Here is a 27024-nt window from a genome sequence, read left to right as displayed (position 1 = left end):
CTTTAAATCTGATTTTCAAAATGAAGCCAAATGTGATTTTTATCTGAGCTTTCTTGACTACATCATTTTCAAGTAAGGTATTGAAAACTAGGGGTCTTCAGTCTTGCAAGCTGTTTCAGTTGCTTTTTTTTAAAATACATGTGTGTATGTGTGTGTGTGTGTGTATATATATATATATATATATATATATATATATATAGAGAGAGAGAGAGAGAGAGAGAGAGAGAGATAGAGAGAGAGAGAGAGAGAGAGAGAGAGAGAGAGAGAGAGAGAGAGGAACAGATCAAACCAGGGTGAAAAAACACCAAGGTGTTTATGAAGAGTATAATCCCTAATTATGACGAGCAAGGCATTCTCTTCCCCAGGACTAAAGTCCTTAGCGGATGCTGCCAATGCATTAAACAAGAATGGTTTAACTAATCCATCAATATCTGTTTATTCCTTGCTGCTGGGAACACAAAGAGATAAAAAAGATGGTCCAGTGCCCTCAGAGCGGTTATAGTCTAGTCTGGGAAGGGTACAAAAAAGATACTTTAGACACAGAGTTTGCCAAACAAAGCCACTGGGGCTGGATGCCAAGTGACTGTGCCTGGGTTCTGGGAGAGGCTGTGGGTTAGGAGAGCAGGGTACCCTTTTCAAAGGGAATGAGACTTTACCTGGGCCCCAAGGGAGGGATAGGATTTAGACAGCGGGCAGGTGGACATTGGGGGGCGATAGAATAGATGTGAATAGCCCATTTAGGCAAATGAAGTTTACAATTAGCCAGATTCAAATCTCCTCTCACTTTTCAAATGAAAAACAACAGTCTGACACTCAACTGGGGAATTAACAAAGAACACACTTGTCCTCCCCATCCAAGTTCAGCCAAGGTCGTAGAGAGATGAATGTCCATTATATTCACTCTAACAAGATGCTCCAATTAAAACCCTAATACGCTATCGCACACAGCACAAATTCCATTAAAACCATCCACTGCAATCTAAAATTTAAAACTAATGGATTTTCTAGGAAAAGCAACAACATCTGCCACGGGAGGTAAACTTCCAAGAAGGAGAACAATAGCACAGAGTTCAGATGACAAATCAGTGGTTTGCAATTCTGGCTTCACATTAGAATAACCTGAGAAGGTGTCAAAAAATACCAGTGCCCGGGCTGTGCCTCATGCCAATTAGATCACACTCCCTGGGGCATGGCATTTAAGTGAAAGATACCCATGATTCTAATTCATTCTCTCAACAAATATTTCCTGAATGTCTATGAGAAGCCAGGCATTACTCTAAATATTGGTGATGGAACAGTGAACCAAATAGAACCCCTCAAAAATACCACCGTCAGTTTTACATTCAATCTGAAGCAAGCGGAAAAGCAAATTAAGTCAGTAAAATATATATCAAAAGACTGACAATGTGCTAAGGAGAAAATAAAGCTGAGAAGGGAGCTATGAAATCTTAGAACAGAGGAGGGTGGCACAAAAGACTTCACCAAGGGGAGCCTTTGAATCAAGATCTGAAGGAAGTGAGGGAGAACTCCGCGACAGGACCTGAAGGAAGATCATTCCAGGCAGAGGGAACAGCAGGGGTGATGGCCCTGAGGCAGAAGCAAGCTGGTAAAGCTGGGGCCGTGGGAGAGTGGCAGAGGTGGAGGCAGAGATGGAAGGGCACAGGAAGAACAGAGCTCAGCAAGCGCCTGGTGGGCTAGGGTTGAGTTTGGCTTTTACTCTGAGATGGGATGTATTGGGAAGGTCTGAGCAGAGAAGTGTCATGAAATGCTTTACATTTTACTAGACTCGTTCTGGCAGCCCCTGTTGAGAATAAACCATGAGGGGAAAGGGAACAGCAGCAATTAGGAGAGTCCTGAAAGGGCCTGAGAGATGAGAAGTGAATAATAATGATTGGATTTAGGAATATATAGTGATATTATTTTGGTGCCGGGGTTGAACCCATGGCCTCATGCATGCTAGGCAAAGCATTTTACCACTGTGCGACAGTCTGGATTCTAGATATATTTTCAAGGACTAACCAAAGACAAGCATCCAGAAGGGTCAGGGTGGGAATCAGGAACCTGCTTTTGGATGCTAAAGTTTGGGATGACCCTTAGCCATTCAGCAGAGTTGTGGAGTATGTCCTTATGTGTCCAAGCAGTACAAGATAGAGGGAGATGGGTGAGAGTTCTTGGCTTACAGATGGTATTTAACGCCAGAACGACTGACATCACAGACAGCAGTCACAGAAAGACAGATAAGAAGTCCAAGCATTAAGTCCTGGGCCCTGCAGGGGTCACAGAGAAGAGCTGGCAGCCAAACAAACTAGAAGAAATGCTGGCTGGTGCGCGAGGAGGAACACCTGGGGAGCCCATTGCTCAAGAGCCAGGAAGGAGCGTTCAAGGAGAGAAGAGGGATGGACTGTGAATGCCAAAGGCTTTGAGGGATCTAATAAAAGGCTCTGAAATAATCCTGGATTTAGCAGATGTGGACCTCATTAGTGACCTCTGTAAGATGAGTTTGCAATGTGTAGTGGGCTGGAGAACATCTCTAGGGTGTCATGTTCTTTTGGACTCAGCTTAAAACACACTGAATGTTTGCCTTCCTTTCTAGAACATAAGCATCTAACACGTGGTCAGTCTCAAATATTTGATTTACAGAATGAATGCACAGGGCTGAGCAAGCATGTTCAATTGGTAGCTCGTGACAACATCTAAATTCTTAGTGTGTAGCTGGGAGTGGTGGTACATATCCAAAACCTTAGAGACTTGGGAAGCTGAGGCAGGAGGATTTCAAGTTCAAAGCCAGCCTCTAAAACTTAGTGAGGCCCAAGCAACTTAGCAAGACCCTGTTACAAAATAAAATGTAAAAAGGACTGGGGATGTAGCTCAAGGGTAGAGTAGAGCACCCCTGGATTATATCTCCAGTACCAAAATAAATAAGCAAAATGATTAGTGTGTAAAATGGGAATCTGTTTGGAAAAACATTTTTGATGGAAGGACTACCCTCCAGATGCATTTATCAGAAGATTCACCTTCCCATAGATCCCAAATCCTAAGTAACTCTGCATTTCCTATCTCCCTCAAGATTCCTATCTCTCCTCAGGTACTGGCTCTAAGTATGACCTGAGTATAGCCCAGGTTCTTCTCTCCCACCTAGACATGCCAGTGGAACCTGATTTCATTCATTTTTTTTTAAAAAAAACTTCATGATGGGGCTACTATGGTCCAGTACTGCACTGGGCATTTGACTCACAGCATCCATCCCATAGGATATAGTCTATCCATGAAAGAACCTTCTAGTCTACGGTTTCTGACCTTAGCTGATATCACCTCGAGATGTGACTCCAGTGTTCCTTCAGATGATAGTTTGCATCCTTGGGTGAACAGGTAATGGAGCACAATGGCCCCAGATCCACTCAACCCTAAAACTGTACCAGCAAATATGCTGAGGGGGTTCTCAGCCAGCTCCAAGCCCTCAACAAAACTGAGGTTCAGGTGGCTCACTTATTCTTGAAACAATATTTCACCATTTTCCCTACTCTTGGCCCAGACAACAGACAATTTGATATGAATAATACTTCAAGAAAGTCTAAATTTTATTTTTATTCCCCATGCACAGAATAAGAAGTGTATGTATACTTTCTTTACAAGGCATGTAACACATAAATTTTAGTTGAACGAAAAAGAAAAAAAAATGTTTTTTTGAGAGCACTGAGGACAAAGTAAAAGCTCTAGGAGAGAACTGAGCACCATGTTGAGAGGGAAAATACTACCTCCTTCAAATGTTTGCTGAGCTTTCTCAGCTTTCAATGGCTTTACAGGAAGCTACCCTCCTCCTATCTGCAGGATCACCATTATTAGCAAAACCTACATGCTGTGTCAGGATGGAGATGGGAACAGCAGTTGACAAAGAGTTGTTAAAATATAGGAAGTCCAACTATCCTACTGTGGGGGGTTCCAGCAAGGATTTTAACCAATGGAATTCCAGAAGTACATCACGATCCAACAAATGAGAACTGTGGTGGGTGGTGATATTCCACAGGAGAACAGCATATCAATTCATCCCAGCCTCCATTATGACTACCCACCTGCCTGTTAGCAGGAACAATGAGCAGCTCCTCTTTGGTTTATTCTAAAAATAAAAGGTACTACCAATGAGTGACACTTTACATGCACAACCCTCAGGCAAAGCTCTGGTTACCATAGCAAACCCCACTCATGACAGCAGAGGTGGAGCACATGACATATCCAGTGGCCAGAGTCTGCCTTCCTGCAAGAAAGCAGCTATATTTGCCAGATGCGATAATCAATTGCCATAGTCCTTCCTATGAATAAAAACCCAACCACTTGTAGATCTTAGACAACCTCTCAATTTCTATTTGCCTGAAAGAGTAGGTTTATGTCTAATGTGTACTTACCAGGATGCTAATGGAATTCCCAAGATGGACCTGATTTTTAAAAGGGGGTCTAAGTCAGGCATGGTGATGTGCACCTGCAATTTCAGCTACTCAGGTTGCTGAAGCAGGAAAATTGCTTGAATCCAGGAGTCTGAGGCCAGTGTGGGCAACAAGAGAACTCTTTAAAAAAAATAGTTCAACAAGAAGAAGATGCTTTCTCATTCTTCCAATCTGCAGCCTCTAAGCTCCATACCTGGAAAGAACCTGTCTTTGGCCTCTTCCACCACTGACCCAAAGCTGGTGCCAGAAAAATGGTCCAGTCTTTGAGTAAGTCCTAATGGAGAGGGTCTTGCTACCAACCAATCCAGTGAAAGTGAAGTCCATGTTCTTGCTCTAGAGCTCAATCAACTGAGAAGAGATATGGAGTCAGAAAAGACCAACCCCCCCAAACATGCTCATGTATGTATACCAAAAGTCAGGAGGAGGAAGAGGCCATCTCTGCCTTTACTTTAAGCATTCAAGGAAGAGGGTTTAATCCATCAAATCTCAAGATGAATCATAAAAAGTCCCAAAGTAGAGAAAAAGCAAAATTAACTCTTAACTTCTCAAAGCTTAAATCCTAGGCCAACTTTTTAGAGAAACAGTACACTGGACAGTCCAGTAAGTATATTTCTTCTCTCTGTGTTAACTGTGTCCTGGATTTATAAGTAGGAAAAGGAGTTAGAAAGCTCAGAACTCTGTAGAGACTTCAGGGTTCCTGGGCATTTACTACTTCTTGGAGCTTATGTATGGGATACTTGATGAGAATACAGGCTGGCCAAACAGATCTGGATTCAGATTCTTGATCTGAATAGATAAATACCTCAGGGAAGTTGGTTAACCTTTCTGAAAGTACATTTTTTTCCTTTAAAAAATAAGGGTAACTGGGAACAGGGCCCGAAATAAAGTGCTCAATTTGTTCAAACAACTATCTATTTAATGTCTGCTTTATACCAGGTACTGTTGTGGGCACTTGAGATATAAGAGCAACACAAGGTCTTTGCTTTAATGAAGCTTACATTCTAACAGGTAGGATAGAAAATAAATGAATAAATCAAAGACTTTATTTCAGTCAGGAATCAGTCAGTGATAGCACCCTAGGAAGTGCTACCAAACCTATAATTTAGATTATAGATTTGTAGACAAGATGCCTTGGAGGACCTCAGACAAGGGCACTTGTGAGACAGAACTTTTGTTGCAGAATGGAATGATGACGTGTCAGGGCATAGAGGGAAGAGAGTAAGTGGTAAGAGAGGTGAGCCAAATGACCAAGAGAACAGCCCAGTTTTAAGCTGGGGGGGGGTGACATGATTTGACAGAGATTTTTATAAAACCCCTCTGAGACAGAGGTGAGTAAGAGATGACTAGGTAGAACACAGGGAATTTTTATAGCAGTGAAACCACCTTATCTGATACTGTGATGGTGGATTCATGTCTTTATACATTTGTCCAAACAGAATGTGCCATAGCAGGACGAACCCTAATGTAAACTATAGACTTTGATGATAACATCATTGTCTGCTTAGGCTCATCAGGTGTGATAATGTATCACCCTGGTGGAGGATGTTGATAATGGGGGAGGCCCTGCATGTGTTGGGGGGTAAAGGGTATATGGGAAATCTCTGAATGTTACTATTATGGTTTGGATATGGACTGTCCCCCAAAACTCATGTGTTTTATGGTCCCCAATGCAACAAGGTTCAGAGGTGATGTAAGGCAATGATTGAAGAGTGAAGGCTATAACTTCATCAGGGGACTAACCATTTGATGGATTAATAATTTGAATGGACTATCAGGTGGAAACTATAGGCAGATGGGTGTGGCCGGAGAAGGTAGGTCACCGGGGGTATGCCTTTGGAGCCTATATTTTGTCCCTGGCTCCTCTTTCTCTTGGCTCCCTCGCTGCCATGAGCTGAGTAGCTTTCCTCCACGATGCCCTTCTGCCATCATGTTTCTGCAATAAAACTGGCTGACCATGGATTGAGACCTCTGAAACTAAAGGTCAAAATAAATCTTTTCCTCTTTTAAGTGGTTCTTGTCAGGTATTTTAGTCAGAGGGATAAAAACTTGACTAACACAGTTACTCTCCATTTAGCTGTGAACCTAAAACTACACTAAAGTCTTTGGAGGAAAAAAAAAAAACAGAAAAACAAAACCCTCTGACTGCTTTGAGGAGAAAGGTCTAGTTGGGACATCAAAAGTGTCCTCAGGAGTCCTGGTTAGGAAGCACCTGCAGCAGGGATCCAGGGACAGGATGGCAGTGACCTTAACCATGTGGCTGCCCTGGATGGGGAGAAGAAGGTGGATGATAGAGGAAAGGACTGCCACTTCCAGATCTGAATGTAGGGTGTGGGGAAAAAAGAAGAAGAAAGAATGGTTTCCGGATTGAGGGGGGGTGAGTCTGGGGGTGGGTGCCATTTATTGAGATAGTAGGAAAAGAACTAGCTTGAAGGAGAAACATCATTTTGGTCATGTTTGCTTTGAGATGCATGTGACATACCTATATGGGAATATTAAAGGGGCAGGTAGGGCACATGAGTCTGGGATTCAGTGGAGAAGAATTTGGAAGGCAAAACCCTTGAGATAGTTGGAGTCTCCCCGGACAACATTATAAAACAATGGATATTAGTTATTTTCAATACATTGGGAGGAAGAATGTTAACTAGCTACAGCCATCAGCATTTTTTAAAATCATCTATCTACTCTCATCCTGCCATCCTTTCATATTATGAACAATCATTGAGCGGCAACTTGGTTCACTGACGCAGGAGGATCACAAGTTTGAGGCCAGCCTCAACAATTTAGCAAGATCCTGTTTCGAATTTTTAAAATAAAATTTTAAAAAGAGCTGGGGATATGGCTCTGTAGTTAAGCACCCCTGGGTTCAATCCCAGAAGCCCCCGCCACCCCCTCCAAGAAGAATGCAGAATTTAAGCTCTAGAGGCAGGCTGCTGTATTTAAATCCAGTCCCTCCAACTCAGACCTGTACCACCTCAGAGAATCTGCTTAAGCCCTCTGCCCCACCATTTCTCCATCTGCAAACAGGGATGTAGTGGATTAAATAATGGCTCCCACAAAGATATGTATAAGGGTCTTTGAGGATGTAATTAAATAAAGGAGTTTGAGATGGGATCATCTTGGATTATCTGGCAATCCCCAAATCCAATGTTCTTAGAATAGACAAAGTAGAGCCATGCAGACATGAGAGGAGAAGACAGGGACACCCAGAGAAGGCAATGTGAAGGCAGAGACGGGAGTGACAGTCACAGGAATGTCAGCAGCTACCAGAAGCTGGAAGACACCAGGAAGGATTCTCCCCTAGAGCCTTGTGAGGCAGCACGGCCCGGCTAACACCTTGATTTCAGTCTTCTGACCTCCAGGACTGAGAGGGAATAACTTTCTCTTGTTCTAAGCCACCAAATTTGGGCTGCTTTGTTATGGCAGCCCTAGGAGGAATAATAGTCTCTACCTCATTGGGTTGTTCTGAGAACTGGATGAGTCGATCCACATAAGGTGTCTAGAACAGTGGCTGCCGAACGGCGAACACTGAAACCATGTTCAGTTCTACCCATGACTGGACATGGTACTGGATCCTGAAGAACAGAGGGGAAAGACAGCTCGTCTTCAGAGATGCTCCAGATAAAGATGGCCCTCTGAAAACAAGCAGGTGAGGGACTAGGATATAGGAAGAGTGCTCAGGTGTCATATGCATTTCCCTAGTGCCCCAAATTGCTGACCAATGCTTCACAGCATTCACCAGCAAGTAAATCAATCATCCTCACATCTGCTCAGGTTTTCAGAGATGAGGACGAGGTGCAGGGAGGGGTTAACACAAACCTTTCCAGTATCTTCCTCTCATCTCACCACCTCACTGCTTGCTCTCTCATGAGAAGCTGTGCAGATGGGGACACGCGGTGCACATTTTTTAGGGACAGCTGTCTCTTCTTTTAGCCTAATGATATTGGGAATAACAGTGACCTGGGTGGGGTAGGAGTGAAGAGTGGGCAGTAGCAAACTGTGGAGGAAAGCTATGCCAATTTTGTATGCTGAGTGATTTTGTAATAATATTTGCATGGCTGCTTTATCCTTGGAAGTTAATTTTCTTCACCAGGAGACCCATTATAGCACAATCTAGTTTTACCCAAATCTCTATAAAATATACTGTGCCAAAAAAGAGGGGGAGGCGTCTGTTTTGAAACAGCTGAAATCAGACATTTTATGTGTCATTGGCCAACTCACAAAAAATTGCAGAGTTTATTGACATCTTGTTTTATTCAAGTTGGCTCTCTTCTCGTCTTCTTAGGTGCAGAAAATGAAATGTTGGAATACTGGAAGAGAGTTCAGGATTGTTTTTGATCACCTGCATGCAAACCTCAGTAGTCTCAAGAACCACTGAATGTTCACTGCACAGAGGGATCAAGTTGCTGAAGACACTTCTGGTGGCTAAGTCACTGGAACTCTTCCTGGGTGAGTTGCATTACTGGGTGTTCAAGCTTGTGTGGGTCACCCCAAGATATCACAGCTGACACACCTGTCTCTCTGCTCTTCAGAACAGTCTTCTAGAGTATTGGAATTGCAATAACATCTCATAATGTTTAAACAGGAGGGCCAGGCTGGCCTTTTGTGAAAGGGACAAGAGTTGCTGTTTATTCTGTCTTCCCCTTTAGGAATCTCCAAATCTCCTTGGTCAGAAGGAATCCAGGAGTATAAAGCTCCCTGGTCCTCTCTGGCCCCCCACCAGCTTCCTCTGGATGGCCAGAGCCCTCCCTGCTGCAACCCAGTTCCCTTCCTCTCTCCCCTACTGCCGTGTGATTCCCAATTGCTCTTTCTCCTACCCTGTTCCCAGCTCAAATCCTACTGCCTCAGGGGGCAGGTCCCAGCCAGGGAACTGACTTTGAATTTCCACAGCACCAAGTGTGTCCCTGCTCACACAGGAATCCTATCCTGCATTGTATGAATGCCATCTTTATTTTTAGCAAAGCAGGATGATCAGTCCTCAGACGCCAGGACAACAGGGTGTGTGTGTTTTATCTTGAACGAGTGGGTTGAGGTAGCAGAGTACAAGTCTAGTGCTTGCAAAGCCAAGTACTAGAGGTGTCCAAGTATTGATAAAAATGAGAGCAGGAGTGGTTCAGCCCAAACTCATTTCCACTCCTGCCAGAACACCTCAAAGGACTCTGTCTGGGGCAGCATTCTGTTAAGTGCAAATATACCGTGGAAGCCTCTCCTCAGGAAGCTGTTAAAACAGCACAGATCCTATCTGGAAAGAGCTACATTTACTGCAACCTGAAGGCAAAGAATTGGATTATGCTCTTTCAAGGATTCACAGATTCCTAAGAGTTTGTGATTTCTTTTATCCTCCTATGAACATCTAGGCATTTCAGGCTGCTTCTCACCACAAAATTTCCTCTACCTTCTTGCTATTATTTCATTCAAAGTTTGCAACAATTTTGTGTTCAAAATAAGTTTACTTTGCTGCAAAGTCAGTTCCCCTAAGCCTGCTTCTTCAAAACGTCTTTGTGTGTCCTAGAGGGCTTGAAGAGGCAATGAAACACTCGATAACCTAAAAACAAATAATCCAAGAAGACTTCATCAGCCAGATGTTCATTACTATCTAGTTTCACTAGACTGTATCATAAAGAGAGTCAAGAATCTTCAGTTTCTGATTTTCTACAAATTGACAGCCTAGCCATTTCACTCACAGTGTATTCATGTGGGCAAGGCAAGCATAGTATAGTAGGTCCTCCAAAGATGGGGACTGAGTGTAAGGTAGAGAAGGTGCTACTGACATCTGAGAAGCCAGGCCAGGGAGGCCTCTTCCCAGAGGTGAAGAGACTCCACAGATGAAGATGTCTTCTTCACCTACTTGGTGCTTTAACAAAACATCTCTTGGCTCAGCTGCCCATCACATCACAGAGGGCCTCTTCACCCACTGAGTTTTCAACCCATAAATGATCCCAGTGTTTTCTTGAACACATTTGTCAACAGAATGCAGAACTCTTGAGCTCACAGACAGACTGAATCAAATCCTCTATCTGGCTTCAAATCCCCCTGCTCAGAACCCATAAGAAACATTTACCTTCCCAATTCCATTCTTTTCTTCTATTTCTGGAAGATGAATATTATGAGATCAAGTCTTTCAAAGTTTGAAATGCCATAAAAGGATCTATCACTTTATGTACAACATATGCAGAGTCCCAAAGGACAACATAATCTAGACAAAAATTATCTGGGTGGAAAAATAAAAAAATAATTTGAGAATTGTTTTCTATACCTCAATTTTCTTAAAAAAATATCCTTAACATTTCTCTGAAATTTCATTTAATTTTGAACACATGCATTGAGTGTTTACTAAATAAAGTTAAGAGCTCCTTTCCCCCTACCTTCACTAACAAGTGAGAATATTTATTTAATCTTTCTATGTGTAATCAAAGACCCACTGATAAAGCCCAGGAGATGTAGATGTTTAATCTGCCCTCACCCACCCTGCACAATTGAGACACCAGTCCCTCAGATAAGCAAGTGCACTCTGCAATTCTAGTTCCAGTTGTTGAATGTGGCAAGTTCTCTGCTTTTCTGGGCCTTAGCTTCCTCAAAGGCAAGTTTGAGTGCTTTTTCTCCTTCCAAACCACAGAGGACACGGATGTCACCCAGGCTCTCCCTTTCAGCCCCATAACATCTTTATATAAGAGGGAAGTGAAATACAGGTGTAGCCACTGCTATAAGGCAACAGATTTGAAAAGAGAAAGAGAAAGAGAAAGAGAGAGAGAGAGAGAGAGAGAGAGAGAGAGAGAGAGAGAGAGAGAGAGAGAGAGAGAGATCAATCCTAAAAATTCCTTAAGGTGGGAACAAGGAGGCCAGGCTGCTCAGAACAGTCCAAAGCTTTTGGTTCAAAACCACTCAAAAGCCCTGCCTTCTATATTCACCTAGGCTCTTGCCGACTTTGGTGAGAGGTTTATTTCTCTCTTGATGCACTATTCCAAAAGACCCAGATGCTGTCATTGAGGGCCCTGCATACACACCTCAGTACCTCTCTGCATACTGCCTAAGAACAACTCTGGAAGCAGCCATTGCACCATCTTGACACATGAGCCAGCAGAAGCTTCGAAATTCCAGTGACCTGGCTGGCAAGAAGTTCTCTGCACTACCGGGATTCTAGTTAAGTCTCTGATTCCAATTCAGTCATCCTTCCTTTCCCTCTTGGCCATCCCACAAGGTGCCAGGCACCAGGTTCACCTCCCCTGGCCAACAGCAGTAATGCAGATCCTTCCTCCAAGCCCCCCAGCCTCACCAAATGCCCTCCCAGCTCTCAGCAGATGCCCTCCTGTTTCACTGAGAAGACTCTACTCCCTGTCCCCTCAGCTACCCACCCCTCACATTGCAGGCTCCCTCGCCTCCCTCTGCTTCTCTCCCACTTTCTAGGGACAGCATAAATCAGCTTTCTTCTTTCCCTGCACTTTCCCTGCTCTTTATTGTCTCTGGCCTCTTCCCTCCCAAAACCACTTACATGGCTTCTCTATTCTCTCCCCATTCTCTTTTGCTTACCAAAAATGACTGGGAGGGGAATCTGGAAACTCTCCTGAAAAGCCTTTCTTCAATAGTTTCATCACCTCAAAATACTCTGGATTATTTGCAGCCTGCACACTCTGCATGCCGTGTTGATATCTTGCCAATCATTTTCTCCTTCATCCCTTGCACCCTGGCCCCGCGGTCAGCCTTCACTGCCACTGTTGTCCGTCTCTATCTGTGTCTTTTTCCTCCTTCTGAGTGGTGGTCCTTCTCACACTTTTCTGCCTGTCTACCTGTCTGCCTAGCTCTTCCTACCCTTGAAACAACTGTCCTCAGCATCATGTTGGCACTGTGGAGATAACTCTGAAAACAGAAAAAAAAAAAAAAAGTTAAAACTGCTGAGTCTCCAAGTCTATGTTCTCTAAGAGATTCAGCCTCTCTGGGTTTGGTCCTGACCTTTGGTGAATTCATCTTCCTGGGAATTTTTCCCTTTGTGATTGGTGTAGTAGGGACCTGGGACCGCCTCCCAGTAGGGATGCCACCTACCCTCATGGTCTGAGTCACTTAGGCCTATGCAACCTAGGGCAAGGGAGTATCCACAGCTCAGTATTATCTTGCTAGTCCACCAGGCCTAGAGCTTCCAAGTCACAGTTGAGAGGCACCTCCAGTACAATTGATGTCCCTCTGTTTCTCTCCCTGTCTAGCCTGAGGAAGTTGGCCTGTTCCAGGCCTTATCTGGGCATGAATAAGATAAGGTCCTAAAGAAGCAGGCTGAGGGCAACCTGATGCACACTCATAGGGCTCTGTAGGAGCTGAGGGGTACATGTAAGGACTACTCAGCGCCTTCTGGAGAGAGCAGCTGAAATCACAGAGAAGCCCTTGAGCTGGACTTGAAGAAGATTATTAGGAGGATCCGTGAAGAAAGAATACTCCAGGGACCACCCTGTCACTGCCACTGAAGAAAAATAGCTTTGTAAAGGTGGAGCCATGACAGGTCAGGAGTTCTACACCCGTGTGTGTGTGTGTGTGTGTGTGTGTGTGTGTGTGTGTGTGTGTGTGTGTTGGGGAACACAGCAAGTAAGAAGTCTGAAGAGTCACAAAGGATCTGGAATTTATTTATCCCATGGGACCCGAGAGCCACAAAAGGTTTCACAAGGAGAGGTAGAAGAGGGAGAAAGAGAAGGCTGGAAAGAGTTCTCCAGGCTTCTGGTCTGTCAAATGTTAACACTTCAGATTTCAGCCCCTGTGTGCTTGTTCTCATAACCTGCAGTGACAAACCTTCTTTTCTTCTTAGCCCTGCCACCCACCAACTCGGACCTTCACAGCTTCCCCCCACCATCTTATTACCGAAACTTCTCTGGGTTCCCTGCCTCTCATCTCCCCCCAGTCCCAATTTTTTTTTTCTGCAAGAGATTAATCACCCAAAGGCACATATCTGATCATGATAGTTTCTTGCTCAAAAATCCCAAACATTCCCCAATGGCTAGAAAACTAAGTTCCTGAAGTCCTTATCTCAGCCTCTTCCTCCACTGTATCCCTAAGGGCCTCGTCCTAATTCAGGATCAACTTTTCAGCACATACCCCTTCCTCCTAGACCTCCCCACAAAGCCTTTTAGATCCCTTCAGTCAGAAGTGACTTCTTCTCTTCCACATTCCCAAAATGTTGTTTTTTTCGTTTTCTGGTACTGGGATGCTTTACCACTGAGCTACATCCTGAGCCCCTTTTATTTTTTATTTGGAAACAAGATCTCACTAAGTTAGTTGCCCAAGGTGGTCTTGAACTTGTGATTCTCCTGTCTTCCTAGTAGCGCCCAGCTGCCAAAATGTTTTATTTGGACCACACTTTAGTTACTTTACTTATTCAATTATCCCTTCATCCAGTAAACATAGGGCATCTACTACATGCCGAAAATGCACTGGTTTGCATCACAGCTATCTCTAGACTTCTCTTTTAGACTGAATCTCTGACAGTAGGGAAAGTGCGTGCCTCTTTCATCTATGCACATCCCCTGGCAACTCTAAGCCCAGCAAACCACAGGTACTCCAAAAATAAAATGATTGAAATGAATAGAGAAATTATCATAAGTTTCCTTAAATAGTAAACTGCCGTAAGTGCATGCAAAATCAATTTCAGTGATAGATTAAAAGTATGATTCAATATTTTTCCAGGAGCATATTAACTATGTCAAGGGAGATGCATTTATATACTTTACATGGCTCTCACTCTTCCTTTCCAGCACCTGCCCCGGCCCCCTACCCCTGCCTCCACAACACATGAAGACACACCACTATACAGCTTTTATGGAAGCAACAGCAGTTCTTGGCCCATTCTAATGGAAGAAGGAATTGATGAAGCCCGAAAAACCACCTACAGACAGGGGTGTGTTCTGAGACATTCTATTCCACCCCCACAAGCAGCCCTCCCACACCACACCTGCCAACTTGTACCTACTTGACTCCCACCCAGAAGTCACAGACCAGAAAAGCTGGCCCAGTAGAAATACCCAGGCCCAAGCCCAGAGCAGGCTGAACGTGGGAGACCTCCCCTGGAAAGAGTCCTGAAGGTCCTAGGCAAGGTCTGCAAGGGTGAGTCATTTTCTGCAGCTGCTCATCAACCACCTCCGGTAGCTTTATCACAATTTATCAAGGTAAACACATGAACCCAACAGACCCCACCTGTGGGGGAGGAAGAGGCTGCAGCCAGCTACAAGTGATAGAACTAGACCCAGCTCTATCTCCCAGCACTGGCCAATCTCCAGTCCCAAATAGATCTGGACTCTGCCCTGGTGCCTGTCTTTCCCATCTCTGCGACCAGTCCACGCCAGACCTTGTGTTCTTCTCACCTCAGTGTCCCTTATCATTAACCCTGCACAGATCAGGATTAATGAGGGCAGGCTTCTGGACCCTTCCCCTGCTCAACTCAAATCTGCGCTTTAGTGGATTATACCAAAAAAAAAAAAAAAATGAGAAAAGGAGCAGCCGAAGACGTAAAAGGTAAATGCAAATCCGAGAGGAGGGATGGGGGCAGACACACACCAGATTTTAGGGTCTGAACGGAGCTTAGGAAGAAGAGAAAGATTTCCATATTGGAATGTTCCCGTCTCCCTAGCAGATGCCAATAACCGCTCTACACATGCCCTTGCTCTTCAGGAGCCCCCTCCACTCTTCGCCTCTTCTCTGGTCAGAGGGGGAAGAAGCGCGGGAGGATGGTCCGGTCCTGGAGACAGACCCCAATCCCTCCGCTCCATGTGGTTGCTATGGGAAAAGGACTCCTGGCCATGTCCTCAGTGTCCCCAGCAGTACGACTCCGGTGGTCCTAATGTTGCAATCCCGCTCTGTCCAGCCCTCTCCTCTCCACCGCGCCCCCCATGCCCTCGACTGGAGGGGAGAGGAGTTTGGACCACCTAACGTGGAACCCCGGTTGGGGACCCCCACTCACCGCCTACCTGGGGCTGGGATTTCCTTACCCGATTTGTCACTGAACTTTCTGGGGTGCCAGGCTCCCCCCGACCCCGCACGCCCAACCGGAACCCTAAGTCCCGGCAGCAGCGGGACGGTCGCTTCACCTGCTCGCGGTTCGGCTGAGGCTCCCGCTACTCCTGTCGCTTTGAGACCCAGGCGCCGCCCGGCGGTACCGGCGCAGAGCCGCCGCGGCTGCTACCACCAGCGCCGACGCCGCGCGGGTCCAGAGCTGCAGCGCCGCGGTTTGCAGCAAGCGGCGTGAGGCTCAATCCCCGGCACCTTCGGCTCGGCCTGCGGCGCGGTGGGTGCCTGCAGCAGCCGTCCTGCCGCGTCCCCAGCCCGGGGCCAGCACGCACTGGATCTGGGAGTCGGCTCCTTGCGGCGCTGGGGATCCGCCGAGCCTCCAGGATGGGCGGGGATTCCCTCCCTCCGGTTGATTCGAGGGGCGGGAACTCCCTTCCTGGAGTGACAGAGACGGGGGGCGGGGATTCCCCTGTAGGAATGACAGGGTGGGCGGGGATTCCCCCCTCCCCGCACCCCACCTGGCAAGCCCCTCGCGGGCAGGTAGTCTCTCCGGATGAACCTGCAGTCCTCGGGCTCCGGCTTCAGAACCCTGGGAATCCTGGGAGGAAAAGATCCAGCGAGACAGCAGCTCTTAATTTCCATACAGGCAGGGCTTGGGGCGCCATCTATGTGGAGGAGTGTGAGCCGTGGATCTTGAAGTTGCTTTTGCATAGCACTTCACATAGCATCGAAATGCCAATTGCCTTATCACAGAATGCGGTGGAGAGGCCAAAGGAGATGGGAAGAGATATTCACCCATCCCAAGTTACCCTTGGCCTCTAGTTCTTAGGATACCAAAGTTAATTTCGCACTGGTATGAGAATTTCAGGAGAGGGGACCTCTTGGCACTTCAGAGCTGCTTAATCCCCCCGTTAAGCCCCTGAGGGAAATCCCAGGGCCCCCGGGTGGCGGTTTGGGACCTTGTGAGCACTAGACAGGAACTCCTGCTGAGTGGACTGTATGAGCTAATGCCAGTCGCTCTTGGCCTTGTTCCAGGTCACTCGAAGAACAGGAGCCCCAGGCTTTTGGATTCTTGGTTTCCGTGATTTTCAGGAAGGCCTTCAAATCTTTTTGGTTCTTTTTTTGTCATCCTTGTCATTCTGCCTACCACAGGGAGAGGATGATAAGAACATAATAGCGAGACTGCACAGCTCTGCAAATTAAGCTCTCTTAAGAGGAAAAAGCTGGTCTTTTTCAAGTGCTAGGAGATAAGAGAAAAACATATAAAAAAAATTACAAAACCTGGGATAGTGAGTAGTTGAATAATGCTTTTGACATTTTCTGCAGAGCAATAATTGGAAATCTTTGCTTTGAGGGGGAGGGGGAGGGGGAGGGGGATGGGGATAGGGATGGGGATGGGGATGGGGATGGGGATGGAGATGGGGATGGACACTGTTGGGCAGCGGCTCTGCCCAGCAAGGCAATAGACTCTGGTTTCTTGGAAAAGCAGATAGACATAAATCACCAGCACAGACTTCACAGAGCTGTCCCACAGCCTTAGAAGCCAGAATGGTCTGAAGGCTTTTGGATATGGTATTTCTAGCAGGCTTTTGGATTGAGGAAGCACTTGGATTCAGCTCTCCTTCAGCTTTTTCCCCCACCCACCCTGCACTACTGGCGATCAAACCCAAGGGTACTCTACCACTAAGCCATATCCTCAGCCCTCTTTTTATTTTGGGACAGCTTTTGCTAATTTGCCCAAGCTGACCTTGAACTTGCAATCCTTTTGCTTCAGCCTACCGGGGTTGCTGGGATTACAGGCCAGCCCACAGCACCTGGCTGCTTCTTCAGCTTTTAGAATTACCAGGCTACTTGAGATTGATGCCTGCACAAATCTGAGCATCATGTATTAGGAGTTTTGCAATCTCTGGCACCCAGAGTTTCTCTCCCTATCTGCAAATGCAGAGATCACCTACCATGCAGGATTGCTGAAAAGGTCAGCAGTAACCCAGCTATTCTGTGCTGCACTTAGGAAGGGCTCAGTAAAATGGTAACTATTGTCTAGAAAAGTGTTATTGGGATACCACACCAAAAAATCTTTCCACGATTGTTCTGCTTATTTCACAGTCCCAGGTTCATCTTCCACCCCTCTCTCCCAATCACAGGAGCCACGAAGGAGCAACCCATGTCTTCTCAGCACAGGCCTCCATACTTCAGCACCCATTGAAAGTTTGCTGAATAAATGAATATGCACATGGCTTATCACTCAAACCATACTCTGTTATTTCTTACCTACCCCATTCAAAGCTTTTCACTTCATCCATGCACATTTTTTCTTTTTTGTCTTGCTATAGGATTGAACCCATTTTAAGACAGTGGGATTACAGGCATGTGCCACAGATCTTAGTTTCCAGGCCTATACTTCTAACCTGTAAATTATGTTTCCTCTGCCAGAATGACATTTTCACCATCTTGTATCTACTAAAATCTCAGAGTTCAATGTAATTTCTTCTGGGAAGGCTTCTCTGATCACTAGCACCAAAATCAGGTGTCATCTTCCTGATTTTGGTCTTCTTCCTGATTAGATCTTGTTTGTGTTTCTAAAGCCTAGTGTCCAACCCAGTAGCTACTCACTAAATATTTGCTGAATTAAAACAAATTGCTAAATATTTATGGGTATGTGTTACACATTATCTATAAAAATAATAGATGCAGATGTACAATTTTATCTTTCTCCTTCAGACTGATTAAAATACTTCTCATTTCAATCACTTTTTCTCTAATATTTCCCAGTTATTTTTTGGTAAGTTCTTGCTTGCTAATAATAGCTCAACTCACAAGGGGTCATTCAAATGCATGGAAATTTTGTTTTGCCCTTGCAGTCTTGTCAATTTGGAAAGCTGACAACTGAAGGCATTTATTTTCCAGTGTTTGGAGATCAAAAGGCAAATCCTTTCTGCCCCCTTGTTAAATATTTAGTCACAGATTAGTATTTCTGTCCAAGTTGCCATTTTAATTTATTGCTCAGAATATACATGATATGGAAGAGGAAGTTGTATAGACAAAAGCTAAGTATTAAGAACGAGAAGAAAATAAAAATAATGAACAAAGAAAAAAAATCGATTATCCTGGGCTATAGTATATTGGTGACAGGTAAAAGAATGTAGTGTCCTTTAGGTGAGTTACATAGATTCACATGGACTGCAATAGCATTTGGTTTACCTTGAGCTTTCTCCCTTTATGAAGAAGAATCTCCCCACCAGGCTGCTGGAACTGAAACTGGTGGTTTCATTAACTCTTAAAAAGACAGCTTTCGACCTGCCCTCCTCAGGCGCTCTTCCTAGTATGTTTTTAGGGAGGAGGAGAAGGAGACTTAGTCAACAACTGGCTCAATTCCCTTTCTCTCCCCAATCTCTGTGGGTTCATTTTATCTCCAAAACAGATTCTAGCTTCCTGTTTACCTAGGTAATTACCTTCCTTTCTTTCTTCCACAAATTCCTGGCCACTGAATCTTCCATTCATGACTTCACATTGGAATGAGCCACCTCCCTGCCCCCCACCACCACCACAAAGAGGGTCTTAAGAAGTAGCAATGACAGTAAAACATGAATTCAGTGGATTTAAGTCGGGACTGTACTTAAGGATTCCCAGGAGATGGGAATATTCAGATATACCAGCCCTTCACCCTGACACCACCATGCCCTGGGTCTTTGGGCTGGGGTCTTAATGCTGCATTCTTACCCTAACCCCAGTGACTGCAGTTTGGGTGGCCCACAGAGCACACTTGGAGAAGCTCAGAAGTAGAGTGACTTATAAAAATGAGAAGAAGACCAAGTTGTGGGCTGGGGTTGTGCCTCAGTGGTAGATCAGCTGCCTAGCACATGTGACGCACTGAGTTCAATCCACAGCATCACATAAAAATGCATAAATAAAATAAAGATATTGTGTCCATCTACAACTAAAAAATATTTTAAAAAATAAATTATACACTAGCAAGAACAGATAGTACTACTGCTTTTACAGTGTATATAGATGATTGGATCATTCTGTAAAAGCCATATAAGAATAGAGTAAAAGTTCAAGTGAATTGTCATGAACTATAGTGACATTTGGCTCACCTCTGAGCTTACATGTTCCACAGATTTAGGGAACCAGCACAACAATGCTGCTAAAAATTAGAATATAAGAGAGAAAAAAGGTGAGGTTCAAGGATGGGGTTATAGCTTTACAGTGCTTGCCTAGCATGGGTGAGGCCCTCAGTCCGATTCTCAGCACCACATTACAAACAAATAAATAAAGTTTAAATTCTTTTAAAATGCAGGGAGAGGTTCAGTTTTATTAGCATAACCAGTACTTGGCAAACAACATTTCAAAAAGAAGTTATTATAGTTACAGGACATATAGGTTTTATCTTATAATTTGCTATTGTCTTTACGTTTGCACAAGAGATAGGACTTGAAAGTGTCTTCTTGGGGCTCCTGGCTTTTATCGCCTTGGCACTGTTGTGTTCTCCCGAAATTGAGACCCTCGGGTCCTTTCTTATTCCCTGTTCCCACACTGCTGCAATTCAGTCAAATTGCCCTGTATCTAAATTTGTAGACTAGTTAGCTATTTGTATGTAACACATCCTCATTCCTACTTCCTGTCTTGCCTACTGATCATTCTGCTCTGAACCACTCATTTTGAAACAGCATCATTTTAAGTCATCATGTGCTATTTACTCCTTCAGATACTTCTACCTCCAGAGAGCCTCATTGAATAACCTAAAAAAAGTAATTACAAATATATTGTCTGTTTTGTTTTCTTTGTTCTTTATTTATACTTCCTTATCTCTTTTGCCACTCTTAGGACCTGTTTTTACTGGTACAACTACTATGAACACAGAAATTAAAGTTAGGTAAATGATACCCAGCTCAAAAGAGCAACGGAGATCAATAGCCATGTTTTGCAGGGTGTGTGTAAATGTGGGTGAATTTCTCCAAAATGGGGATAATGTTACCCACCTTCAAAGGTCTCATTGGGATGTTAGGTCTCAATGAGATCATAAGTATGAAAGTACTTAGAAAAAAAAATTAAAGTACTCTTCAAATGAGAAACTTTGACAACAGCTGCCATTTTTTGAATGGCAAATTCAGTTTGTCATGAAATATACCTGAATAACTTACATTTCATCTCAACTGCTGTGGTACAGCAGGAATCACCACAAGCTTGATAAGGCCATTGATAAATAACCATTCACAATTTCTTTGCATGATGTCTGAATAGTAGGCCAAGCATAGAAAATTCATTTTTCCTCTTTTCTGTGTCCTAGAGAACCAGTCAACGAAGTCCATAGAAAGTAGAACCTTGGAAAAGCTAGATTTGGTAAAAAAAAAAAATCATTATCTATTTACTTATTTTGTTTTAGCAAATGCTAACAGCCACCTCCTTCTCCCCATCTGGATATCAATCAGGGTAGTTTCCCTATAGGTTGATGCTTGAAATGAATCCAGAGGATCAAGTTCTTGGTTGGCCTTTATTTAATTCAGGAGTCCATCTTATTTCTGGTTAATAGAATACCCATCTTCCCCCCACCCCAACACACACAAAATGTTTGATGTCCATTTTCTCTTTTTGTTAAATTTTTCATGACTTCGGGGAGAAATAAATCATCTTTCCCCCTTATTATATACTTACAACAAAGCAAATAACTGCTTTAAGTAAATAATTTGCTAGCGTAATCTGGAATAATTAGACCACCTGGAAATAAAGAAGAAAGAAACAAAAGAAGGAAAGTCAACACAAGATAAAAATCATGGGATTCTAGAACCTGAAGGAGTCACCTTGGGAATCTACTTGCCTACTGCAGTTCTGTGACTTACTTAGAAAGCACTCCTGAAGGGGACACAGCTCACACTTCAGAAAGGCTGTAAAGATAGTCAAGTGACCTCTATTTTGCCCATCATTTTGGCAATGCTAATTCTACTACTGCATAATATATAACACTTGATTTTCACAATCCAGACGCTGAGTCTCAGGGCTGAAGACTCTGAAGATGGAGACTGACATCAAGGACCGAGGTCATTCATGTTCCCTGTCATTGAAGGGTGCAAACATATCTGTTTCATGCCCTAGGAGAGGAAATATTCTCTAGTGAAGGCAGCAGACTTATAAATTAATTCCTTATGATAAATTCCAAATGCTCCTCAAAGAATGTTGTTTTTCTTATTAAAATCTTTTGAAATGTCCGCTATCAGTCAGAATGTCATGGAGCTTATCAATATTGTATCTCCAGCATGAATCTGCAAAAAAAGTGCTTTTAGAGATCAAAAGAATTCACAGAAATGTGATAAGGCAGAATGTTGTGTAGCAATGTTTTTCAAACTTGCTTTATTGTAGATGCATAAATATTTTTTTTCTGATAAGGGCTCATAAGTTATCCCCAAACCAATCCCCTGCCCCCAGATTGTTAATTGGCAAAACTTTATTCAAAATTAGAGTGAATGGTCCCATCAATAACACTGCATATTACAGTTTTCCACTGGGTCAGAACTAGGGTGAGACAACAGAGGTGCTAGGGCGCAATATTTAAGGAGGCACCTACTTGCAGGAGCAGATATAACCCTACGAATGGATGCATAACATCAGGAGTGAGTGTCTCCTTAAATTTGCTGCTTCTCCCTTGTACTGGTCCCAGTTCTCTGAAGGAACACAGAAATGCAGAAGACACCTTGGAAGGTTTGGATGCTAATCAGCAGGGGTAAGCACAGCAATAGTGATAACTAGCACAAATGTCTCTGGATGAAGTGGCCTTACGTTTTTAATCCCAGTGATGTTGGCAGCAGGAGGTCCACAAATTCAAGGTCAACCTCAGCAACCTTAGCAAGACCTGGCCTCAAAATAGAAAAATAAAAAAGACCCAAGATGGAGTTCAGTGGTAAAGTGTTCCTGGATTCAATCTCTACTACTAAATAAATAAATAAATAAATAGCCCAAGTGTAAGAGACTTTGTAGGCTTTGCCAACAACTTCAGGGGTGACCTTGGGCAAGCTGGGTTCAGATATCAAACCCCATGAAGCAACACTTTGGTGCCCTGTGCTGCTCTGCCCTGCCCTGCCTGTCCCCACCCTGGTTTCCTCTGTTCCTTCATAGATGACCACACACACTGTTAAGCACAACTGTCAACACTTCACAGATTATTACCAGAGCTGAGCTGGCACCACCACATCCATGCTTTCTATTTTCTACACATCAATTAAATTCGGGTAGGCGTGGGGCTCAGCAGCCTGGGAGACATTGGAGACTTGAATGATAGTTTTTTCTTCACTTTTTCACTGGTCCCTGCTCATGTAAGCCTTTGGTGAATCACCATTTACCATGCGCTCATCCCCATCATACCCTGCCTGGATTCCAATGCAGTTTCCTCTTCCACATTGCCTCCCAACCACAGTGCCAAGGAGTATGCCCCTCCAGAATGAACAGGTGTCCCCATTTCCTCAGCTGCTTCTCTGAACATCCCTGTCCATCTCCAGACTTTCATGTTCCACTGAAAATACAGCTCGCTTTAGTGGAGTCTTTAGACTCCACTATCAAGGTCAGGAGTGGTGTGAGGGACTCCCATGTTTATACTCTGTAGCCTGTCACTTCCAGCACACATTTATTGGGACACTTGTGCCTGGATTGCATCTCCATGGAAAACTTCACTCCAAGATGAAACCTGGCATTCCCTGGGCTTATACCTCTCAGCTGAAGCACTGATGGAAAATAATAGAAATTTGGGTAGATGGTGAATTCCTGGTTGCCCATCTTAGTGGCTCATGATAGTGTCCAGTACTTATTTCTCTGGCCAACCCACTCTCCCATTTGTGCAATAAGTATTTCAAACTTTCTTCAGCATATTCAAATTTCTGACACCCACGACCTGGCTTTTTAATTCTTCTTAATAAAAGTTTTGAAACAGGAGCTCCTTTAACTTTCTACCTTTAGGTTGAGAGGTCTTTCCTGAATCAGACCCACCTTTTTCTTCCTTCCTGGAGTCGGCATCTCTCCACTTAGATATCCCTTAGTAGCCTCAAACTACTTAACTACAAACTGAATTCATGATCTCTTTCTCAAAACTTCTCTGTCTTTAGCCATCCTAGTAAATAGAACTTAATACTCCCAGTTGTCCAAACTAAAAGCTCCAGCATCGCTCACCTCTCCAACCTCAAAATATATGCTAATCAGCTCTTTCTCTAGTCCAAGCTCTCTTCGTCTTTTGTCTACATCAAACAAGTTTTCTTGGAACATAGATATGTTCATTCATTTATGGATTATCTATGGCTGCTTTTACTAAAAGGTTGAATTGAGTACTTTGTGACAGAGAACATACAGCCCACATGGCTGAAAATATTTACTACTTGGTCTTTTACAGGACAATTTTGTCCACTTAACCCTTGATCTACATTATTGCAAGAATCTTCCAGATGCCCTCTGCACCAGAGTTTCATGCTCTGTTCTTAGACGCATTCTTCATAGCTGTATAGTTGGTCATCTTTTAAAAATGCTTTATCACCATGTTTGGAACCCTTCAAAGCATAAATTTCGTGCTTGGGATAGCATGCATTGTCCTTAGCCCAGCCTGCTTGGCCCCATACGATTGGCCCTTTCTGTCACTCCACCCTCCACTCTGCCCCTGTCCCTTTCTCTCAAGTAGTGCTGTCTACCTTTGCATTCCACAGACTCAGGAGATTCTTGTTTTCTTTGCAGGAGAGGCTGTTTTTCTCCTTCAACATGTCCTTCATTCAGTTTCTACTTATTGGTCAAGCCTCTGCTTCAACCTCTTTTCCTTCTCTTTCTCCCAGATTAGGTTAAGTTCCCTGTTCCATGACTCTATGTACTTTTATTTTTCAAGTTCTTATCTCTACTGCTCTTAATTCTATGTGAAATTATCTGTTTACTGTTTGCTTTTTTAGATACAGTACAAGCTTCCTGATAGAAAATTTTCATTTATCTGGTTTAGAGAAGTAATTTTCAGGACCTGGCATGGTTGGTGTCTGGCACATGATAGCTACTCAGAAAACATTTGTTGAATAAATGGGTGATTAGCAATAATATCACAGGACTGTGGTGAGGATAATGGGGGCAATATACACATACCACTTAGTTCATTGCCTGGTACTAGCAAGAGTTAGATAACATTTGTATTTTATTATTGGACTCTTTCTTTTAATTAATTCTGGGCTTCTTGATTTGGCAAAAAAAAAAAATAGGGCATCTCAAAAGCAATTTATTCTCATCATATGTAGCATGAATTGTTCTTTAGTTGATTCCTTCTGTGTGGTGGTCTATAAGAAGCATATCTGTTTTTTCATAATATAAGACCTTTAAAAAGCCAATGTAGGGCTGGGGTTGTGGCTCAGTGGTAGAGTGCTCACCTAGCACATGTGAGGCATTGGGTTCGATCCTCGGCACCACACAAAAATAAAAAAATAAAGGTATTGTGTTCACCTACAACTAAAATATATATATATATATATATATATATTTTTTTTAAAGCCAATGTACCCAGAAGCCTGGACTCATACAAACATGTGATTTCTCTGCTGGATTTCTACCTTCCTCTGCTCTGCTCAGGCCTCAGAGGTTGACTTCTGCCTCCTGGGTGGCTGTGACCAATGGGCACACTGGCTGGAGACTGGAGACAGAAGGAGAGCAGGGGGAAGGCATTAATCCCTGGGCTCCTCCTTTAGGCTGCAGGTTGACAATAATTCTGCTACTTTCCCTGGGCTCTCTCAGGGGTCTTTTCTTTTTTTCCTTTTGTTTGGTTCCAGGGATTGAACTCAGGGGCACTCGACCACTGAACCACATCCCCAGCCCTTTTATTTTAATTTTTTTTAAGATGGACATAATATCTTTACTTGTTTATTTTTTTAATTATTTTGTGGCACTGAGGATCAAACCCAGTTCCTGAAATATTCGAGGCAAGTGCTCTACCACTGAGCTATAACCCCAGCCCCCTCCCCAGCCCTTTTTTTGTGTGCGTTTTATTTAGAGACGGGGTCTCACTGAGTTGCATAGAGCCTTGTTTTTGCTGAGGCTGGCTTTGAACTCATGATCCTCCTGCCTCAGCCTCCCAAGCCAAGGGGTGCCACCGTGCCTGGCTTTCAGGGGCCTTTTCTAATCTCCTCTTCTCTTGGGGCCCTCTGTCTGTAGGTATTCCTTTCTCTTGCTTATTCTTATTATTCTGGCCTGGGGTAGTTATAGCTCCCTGCTCTTGCTAGTTTTGGCATGCTTCACCATCCCTTTGGGTTTCCCTTAACTTATCCACGCCCTTGTCAATTAAACTCTCCTCAGTTACTCCTACTTGAGTGTGCTGTTGTTCTCTGATTGGATTCTGACTCATACAATTCCATTGCCTAAATAAATATCATGAAAATATTTCAAATGTTTCTCACATACTTCTGTAGATCTCTCTCCTACCCTAAGCAATTCTGCAAGCTCAGTGGATATCACCTGTGGTTGGTTAGGTGTTGTTATTCCCAATTCTCAAGTGGGCAATGGCATCTGAAAGCAATCAAAGTCAGTGACTAGCCACATTTCCAGAACTCAGCAGTTGCAAAGCTAAAGGTGCACCTCGGCTCTGACCTTCACCCACTAAACTGAGAGCTTCAATCTCAGTCACTCCCCTCTCAGAGGACCACTCACCAGAAGCTGGACAGCTGGGATTCAGATAAATCATTCTTGGTGATAAAGCCCTGTGCAGGGAGTCTAATCCAGGTGAACTCTGAAGCTTGTGAATGTTCCGATGGCTTTGTGCCCCAATTTAGAGCAGGTCTGGGAAGCATTCCCAGATGGCTCCTGGATGCCATTCCTTTCTCTGGCTGCATTCCTTGGGGAGGTGGAGAAGCACACATAGGTCTCCTAGCTGCAAACGCAAGCAAAGAGCACATTGTCATATCTTTAGCAAATGATAGCATGCAGAACACAGGCAGCCAAAGGACTAGAGAGAGACAAATCCATCCAGCTGAACTAATTTACTCTTTAAAGCCAAGGGATAGCCAGCCTGGAAAGTCCTCTGTCCTCTTAATGAATCAATTGTCCTTTTTAAAAATGACTGCTCAAGATTTTAAGTAGATCACACATATCCTATTTTTAAATTTTATGTCTCAATTTTCCCTTGAGAAATGGTACTCTGATCGTTGGTTCAAAAAAGGGATTAATCACACATTAAAATGAGCAAAAATCTCCAAAAGCATCAATTGAAACAACTCAAATGCAAAATTAATGTTGATTTATCTTCTCTTTTTGGGCAAGATGAAGCTCCCGTAGAGAGGCAGGATGAATTGAGGTTAAGAACGTGGACTCTGAAACCAGACTACCTGCGTTTGAATCCCGGTTCTGTCACTACCTAGCTGTGTGATATTGGGTCAGTAATTTAATTTCTCTGTGCCTCTGTTTCCTTATCTATGAAATGGGGTGATAGTGTCTACCTCCGAGGGTTGATATGGAGATTAAATGAGTTATTACAAGAAAAGCACTTCGAATAATGCCTCCTATGCAATAGACTATACCAATTGTTGAGTAAAATTTTTATTTCAGTAATCCTCCTTGTATGGTTAGACAGACACATCTGGAATGTTGATAATTCCATGGTTTTTCATCACCTTTTACT

The 27024-nt window shown here is 43.8% G+C and overlaps 1 protein-coding gene and 1 long non-coding RNA gene across 5 annotated transcripts in view; one reads left to right on the top strand and one right to left on the bottom strand.

Annotated features, from left to right (window-relative positions):
- The window catches only part of Pdzd2 (PDZ domain containing 2), a 354997-nt gene extending 339045 nt beyond the window's left edge, over positions 1-15952 (bottom strand). For 2 of the 4 annotated variants that reach the window (XM_078017014.1, XM_078017021.1), the window contains exon 1: positions 15494-15843. The gene's annotated coding sequence lies outside the window, so the exon portion shown is untranslated. Of the gene's footprint in view, positions 1-15394; positions 15844-15931 lie in introns of those variants that run through there. The other 2 variants (XM_078017033.1, XM_078017026.1) reach the window with 2 other exon arrangements.
- An 888-nt stretch (positions 15953-16840) lies between these two features.
- Positions 16841-17663, top strand: LOC144366882 (uncharacterized). Its single transcript, XR_013426041.1, has 2 exons — positions 16841-17388; positions 17520-17663. It is a non-coding gene; the product is annotated as an uncharacterized LOC144366882 (long non-coding RNA).
- The last annotated feature ends 9361 nt before the right edge of the window (positions 17664-27024 follow it).

Source organism: Ictidomys tridecemlineatus, chromosome 1 (genome assembly GCF_052094955.1).
Source record: "Ictidomys tridecemlineatus isolate mIctTri1 chromosome 1, mIctTri1.hap1, whole genome shotgun sequence".
Lineage (NCBI taxonomy): Eukaryota > Metazoa > Chordata > Mammalia > Rodentia > Sciuridae > Ictidomys > Ictidomys tridecemlineatus.
Note: the sequence above shows the minus strand (reverse complement) of the source record. Positions and strands in the feature narration are given on the sequence as shown.